Here is a 7,266-nt window from a genome sequence, read left to right as displayed (position 1 = left end):
GCAATCGGCGCGCATGCACGCATGGCGCGCACGCACGGAAAGCTGCACGTGACCTCATTAAAGGAAATCGTGCCTGGCAATTTCTGAGGCTCAAGAGGCCCAAATTCAAGCTGTTTCTGCATGGAAAAGACCCAAGGATGCTAGGGGAAAGGGGGGATCATTCATTTTACACTAGACACAATTTTCAGCTAGCTTTTGGTTCTTTGTTCTTCTAGAGAGAGAAACCCTTGTTCCTCTCTAGATCTAGATTTAATTTGATCTTTCCTTATTGAATTCTGAATTGGATCTTGTTAATTACTAGTTTTAATTGTTTGATTTGAATTCCTTAGTATAATTTTGCTTAGATCTTGTGTTAGTTTTATGAATTCTTGTCAATTGTCGTTTTATACCCATTTCATGAATGTTGTGAATCTTGATTTGTTAATGTTACATTGATGATTTCTATGATTAATTGTGTTGTTTGAGTGATTGTATGTGGATAATTGTTAGTGGGTACTTGTTAATTTTAAATTAATTACAATTTAAACATGTCTTTTATTAATGCCTACCATGTGTTTGATGAATTGTTTACCTTGATTATGGAGTAGTTCTCTTTACTCTTGGCCTAGGCTAAGGGAATTGGGTAAACTTGAGTCATTGAGTCTAATGGATTTGATGATTTGGGAGCCCTTAGCGGTCAATTTGATAACCATTGACGCTAACCTTCTACTAAGTCAATTAGTAGTGAGGTTAGAACTTATGGGTTGATGTTGACCAAACCATTTGACGTACTTCAAGTATAGAAGTAGACTTAATGAGTTTGGTTCCTCATAATTGTCAAGATATGGTTATTAGACAAGGATGGTGACCCCAATTCCCATGCCTAGCCAAGAGTTGCTTTTATCATTTATATTTGAAAACCCAAATTTCTTGATTACTTGTCTTGGTTATAGTTACTTGTTTAGTTTAGAATAGAATTATATTGGATGTTACTTTGTTAGTTTGGAATTGCTCATATCTTGCTTAGTTATTTGAATTAGTTTCTTGCAATTTAAGATTACTTGCTTGTTGAGATTATTAGTTTAAATTCTTGCTCATGACTCACAACCCCAGATTTCTAACCAATGTTGAAGCACATGTTTGTCCATTCCTTGTGAGACGACCCGAGGTTTGAATACTTCGGTTATTTCTATTGGGGTTGAACTTGTGACAACCAAATCCCTTTCTAAATTTGATATTCGAGGATTGTTGTTGGTAGAGCTATACTTGCAACGTGACTTTATTGAGAAATTCTTTACCGACGTAGTCCACGAGCGAACATTAAGAAGATTGATGGAGGAACAGCTGAGATAGGAGCGGGACATAAAAGAGCTCAAATGCTCCATTGGATTCTCCATAGGGAGTAGCAGCCGCCATCACTGAGGTTGTTGAGTCCCATTACATTTTTATATGTTATATTTCTGTTTTCATTGTACTTTAATTTCCTGTCTGTTTTATATTTTAGTGCATGATCATATCTAGTCTTTAGTTCTTTTCTAGTTTTATTTTCTTATTTTGTTTTGGTTATAAGATATCCAATGTATCCCTCACCGTGCTTAAAAGAAAAATTTTATTTGAAAAAGAATAGTGAGATACATAAGTTTTGAGTTATATCATAAGTTATTCCAACTATTTTGTTGTGGTGACCTTGTATTTATCTTCTGAATGTATGAATTAATTGTGTATAATTGATATTGAAGTTGAGTATGTTGGCTCTTGAAGAACAGTGAATTTAGCGAAGTATTATTGATTCTCTGAAAAATCAAAAGTATTGATTCTTGAAGCAAGAAAAAACAGCTAAAAGAAAAAAATAAAAGAAAAAGAAAAATAAAAAGCTCAAAAGAAAAAGAAAAGAGCAAAGATCCAAGGCATTGAGCATCAATGATTAGGAGGGTCAAAAACTATCCTAAAAAGCTCAATTGAGTTGCTATCCCTAACTAAATGCTTGGGGTGTGAAGGTATTAAGTAAAAAGCTTGAGACTGAGCAGTTAAAGTCGTGATCCAAAGCAATAAAAGATTATGCTTAAGAACTCTGGACACCACTGTCAGGGAATTTAAGCAAAGCTAAATTCGAATCCAAAGGGTTCCCCCAGTTAAGTGCCTGTGGCATTTATGTATCCGGTGGTAATACGGGAAAACAAAATGTTTAGAGTCACGACTAGACTCAAAAGGTGCAACACACCAAAAGAAGCTGTGTTCAAGAATCAAAAAGAGCTAAAAGAAGATAATCAATAATATCATCCAGATTCTAGTTTGAAGGGATGTCAATATTTCTGAGCTTCAAAGGAAAGTGAGATGCCAAAATTATTCAGAAGTAAAGAGCTAATAGTCCCATTCAATATGTGGAACTAAACTTCATTGACAAATCCAATTATCCTATTTTGTTTTTGGTTGCTTGAGGACAAGCAATAGTTTAAGTTTGGTGTTCTGATGAGCGGATATTTTATACCCTTTTTAGGTTCATTTTCTTAGTGTTTTCAATAAATTTTATCAAGTTTTATTATTCTTTAGTAGGTTTTAGTGAAAATTTCACTTTTTGGATGCTACTTTGAGTTTTTGTGTTTTTCCTATGATTTTAGGTGATTTTTTGGTGAAAATGGCAAGTTTTCGCAAAGTCTGGTTCACAGGCTAAAAAAGGATAGCAGATGCTATCAGATCCTAACCTCCATACATTCAAATGAGCATTTCTAGAGCTACCGAGGTCTAATCGATGTGCTCTCAACGGTGTTGGAAAACTAACTTCCAGAGCTCTTTAGCAATATATAATAGTTTATACTTTTCTTTGGAAATGACTACCCAAAATGGGTGTTGAACGCCCAACTTACCCCCTTCCTGGCGTTCAACGCACCATAAGGACCAAGGCAAGCGTTAAACGCCCAAAACTGGTGTTCAACGCCACCAAGGGAGCATCAACGCAGCGTGGACACCCCCTAGTGGGTGTTCAATGCCCACTTATCCAAGTTAGACGCCAGTTCAGCCCAAACACTCACCAAGTGGGCCCAGAAGTGGATTTTTGCACCTTTCTGCTTAGTTTATTTCATTTTTTGTAATTTTTAATTATTAGATTAGTATATATAGGCGAAGATTTTTGCACCTTTCTCCAAGGATTATAATAAAACTAGGAGCCCGTAAAAAAACTTGAACATTGTAAGCCGTTACAAATACACGCACGTATCAAAGCTAATAAGCATTATATATAAAAAAACTGAAATATCAGAGGTTCCATTAAGGAAATACAAATTAGAGTTTATACATAACAGTTACCTGGTGCACGAATTTCCACCACTTCGTACAACTGAACCAGCAAGTGCACTGGGTTGTCCAAGTAATACCTGAGCAAGTCAGGGTCGATCCCACAAGGATTGTGGTTTGAAGCAAGCTATGGTTATCTTGCAGGTCTTAGTCAGAAGGATAGAAGAATTGTTGGATTGAGGCTTAATTGAATTAAAGGAATAGAAAAAAGTGTATAAAATACTTTGTGAATTGAATTATACTCAGGGATAAGAAGATGGTTAAGGATCAGAGTTGCTTTGTCTTTCTAAATTAACTCTGGTATTACTGTCTCCTTTGCTTATGAATGATTTCTTCTATTGCAGGCTATATGTGATCAATGACGTATGGCCGCGGTCATTAATCTTCTCTGCTTCAGATCAAACACCGTATGGCTGCGGTCATCCAATCTGAACAAGGGTGAAGCTCTAGCAGTTCATTCTCTTTGGTAATCTTACTCAAAACGCCATAGACAAGGTCCAATCTTCCGGATTAGAGAATGCCTCATCTTTGGGTTCTAGCCTCTACCATAGAGACCATAATCTCCCCGTAAATTAGTTGAACTGGTGTCTCGAGAAGTCCCCAACGAAGTGGTGAATTAGCCATCTGAGAGATGTATAAGCATAGCTGGCGGTTTGCGCTTTCCAGCCACGTGGTCTTAGTATGATGAACAGAGCTGATTGTCACTAATAATCCTATTCACCATGTTGAAGAACAAATATACATCTTAGAATTGATCAAACATGGATTGAAGGGAAACAGTAATACTTTGGGCTCGTCCCCTCAACCTAGAAGGTTTAAAAACTCATACTAAATGGAAATACAATGTGGTAAATGAAAATATGGTGTAAAGTGGCTGAAGATACTTAACAAAGAGTGATCTTTTACTTTAAGTACTAAACTAATGACTAGTAAGGGTAAAACAGTCTTTTTAATACTAAAATCCACTTCTGGGGCCCACTTGGTGAGGGTTTGGGCTGAGCTTTGATGAAATCCATGTGCTAGGAGACCTCTAGGGTGTTAAATGCTGGCTAGGGGGTCCTCATTGGGAGTTTGGAAGCCTGGTTTCCTCCTTTGGGCGCTGGACGCCTAGAATGGGGCGGGAGGCTGGCATTGGATGCCTATTTTGGGCATTCTAATCCAAAGTAAAGTATGAACTATTAAACATTGCTGGAAAGCTATGGAAGTCAGCTTTCCAGAGCCATTGAGAACGCCCCATTTGGACCTTTGGAGCTCTAGAAAAGCTCTTTCGAGTGCAAGGAGGTCAGATCCGGACAGCATCTGCAGTGCTTTCTCTGTCTCTGAATCAGACATTTGCTCCAGCTCCTCAATTTCAGCCAGAAAATACATGAAATTGCACAAAAACACAAAAACTCATAGTAGAATCCAAAAATGTGAATTTAACACTAAAACCTATAAAAACTTAATAAAAAGTAAACAAAACATGCTAAAAACTATATGAAAATGATGCCAAAAAGTGTATAAAAACTATATGTATTTTCCAGATTCAATTTCCATTTTGAGAGCTATAAACAACTAAACCACTTTCATTGGGTTAGGGAGCTCTGTGTAATTCAATGGATCAATATTAGTTTTCATGCTTCTTCTTCTTTCTTTTCTCTTGATCTTGCTAGAAAGCTTTCATTCTTCATCCTAGTGGATAGTTGTCTTGGAAAAGAAGCTATCTATAATTGGATATCCTCTGAACCTTGGAAGAGGAATGAGGAGATCATGCTAAAAATACTTTCTCAAATTGGATTAGATTGGGGTTTGGATGGATATCGTGACATGTAATCCTACCAACACTTTGATCTATGAATATGTTTGGTGTAATCAGTGACCATATCTCATCTCTTCCCATGAGCACTTAAATCAAGGAATTTGGGAATTTTTCATGCTTAGAGAGATTGGATTGCCAATAAATTGGGATCTAATCACCTAAGATTGCCAAGGAGATCAATGAATGCATTGATTGAGGAAGAGATGAAAACGAATTTAATTTGATCCGAAGAACTATAACATCTCCTGATCCCAATGAGCTTTCCCATCTCTGATCTACCCATTCTTTTACATTCTGTCTTTAATTTGATGCCCAATTTCCCAATTCCAATTTACTTTCTTGCAGTTTAAGCTTCTGCCCTTTAATTACTTGCAATTTAAGTTTCTGTTCTTTTTATTCTGCAATTTAATTTTTGTTCCTTTAATTTCTTGCAATTTAAGTTTCCCGCCAATTTACATTCTGCAACACCAATTCAATTCTGATTTTGCTCAACTAGAACAATTCTCCAATTAACATTGATCAACCAACCAATCCCTGTGGGATTTGACCTCACTCTACAGTGAGTTTTTACTTCACGACAATCCGGTGCACTTGCCGGTAGAAAATTGTTGAGAGACAGTTTTCAGGACATCAAGTTTATGGCGCTGTTGCCGGGGATTGGTTTTGTGTTGACAATTACTAAATTGGAGGATAACTAGATTGAGCATTTTTCTTTTCTTTTGTTAATTAAATTTCAATTTCTGCTGTTACATTTACTTTCTGCAATTTTAGTTGTTTCTCTTTATTTTTCTTTACTTCCTTACTTTCCAGCAAAACTAATACACTGACTCATTAACTGTTTGATTAATTGCCTTAAATGCTCTAACAACACATTCTCATTAACTGTGAAATCTTCACTTGCTAGTTGCTACTTATTTTGGTACTTATATGACAGGTAGAAGAAGGGTTTCAACCTCTTTTGAAAGTGAACCGGAGAGAACCTTCTTGAGATTAAGGAGGAAAGCAAGCGGAAAGAAGGCTATTGGTGTAGATGAAAAGGAGGAAGACTTGGATATAAACATGGAGGATAATATGGAAAACCATCAGGAAGGAGAGGTGAACAATCATGCCAGAGGAGGTGCAGCCAACCCTGCTCGACAAGAGAGGAGAGTTCTAGGCTCCTACATCAATCCAAACCCGGGAAACTGTGGTAGCAGCATTCAAAAGCTAACTATCCATGCTAATAATTTCAAATTGAAGCCTCAACTCATCACTCTCGTGCAAAATAATTGTTTTTTTGGAGGAAGTGCCCAAGAAGACCCTAATCAGCATCTCACTACATTCCTAAGGATCTGTGATACAGTTAAATCTAATGGTGTTCAACCTGATACCTATAGATTACTACTGTTTCCATTTTCTTTGAGGGACAAAGCATCCAAATAGCTAGAATCATTTCCCAAAGAAAGCTTGATAACCTGGGAGGATGTGGTGAATAGATTCCTAGCAAGGTTCTACCCTCCTCAGAGAGTGAATAGACTGAGAACTGACGTACAAACATTCAGACAGTAGGATGGTGAAACCTTATATGAAGCCTGGGAGAGATTCAATGATCTGACACAGAAATGCCCCCTGATATGTTTAATGAGTGGGTGCAATTGCATATCTTTTATGAAGGGCTTTCCTATGAATCAAAGAAAGCTGTTGACCACTCATCTGGAAGATCCCTTAACAAGAAGAAGACCATTGAAGAAGCCATTGATGTCATAGGAATAGTAGCTGATAATGAGTATTTTTATGCCTCAGATAGAAGCAACAAGAGTGGAGCTATGGAGCTAAACTATATGGATGCAAATCCTGGCCCAGAATAAGATGATCACTAAGCAACTAGCTGATTTGACCAAGCAAATGGAGAAGAATCAGGCTGCAGCCATCCATACTCAACCATCACCTCAAGGAGAGTTGGACACAGAGGAAGGAGTTAACTGGGATGAAGCCAATTACCTTGAAAATTTATCTAGGCAAGCTCATGATCCATATTCTAAAACCTATAACCCTGGTTGGAGGAACCACCCAAACTTTGGGTGAGGAAACTAACAAAACCAAGGCCAAGATCAGAGACCTTATAATTTCAACCAGTACACCTACCAACAATCCAATCCAAGATCATATCAACACCCATACAACAATTCTTCTCAGCCACTATATCAAGCCCAAGCCAA

General features: G+C 37.3%; 1 non-coding gene across 1 annotated transcript; it reads right to left on the bottom strand.

The window, feature by feature from the left end:
- Window positions 1-6,580: 6,580 nt before the first annotated feature.
- Window positions 6,581-6,687, bottom strand: LOC112739893 (small nucleolar RNA R71). Its single transcript, XR_003170830.1, has one exon. It is a non-coding gene; the product is annotated as a small nucleolar RNA R71 (small nucleolar RNA).
- Window positions 6,688-7,266: the final 579 nt, after the last annotated feature.

The sequence above is a fragment of the Arachis hypogaea genome, chromosome 13, assembly GCF_003086295.3.
Source record: "Arachis hypogaea cultivar Tifrunner chromosome 13, arahy.Tifrunner.gnm2.J5K5, whole genome shotgun sequence".
In the NCBI taxonomy this organism is placed as follows: Eukaryota; Viridiplantae; Streptophyta; class Magnoliopsida; order Fabales; family Fabaceae; genus Arachis; species Arachis hypogaea.
This window is presented reverse-complemented; position numbering and strand designations above follow the sequence as displayed.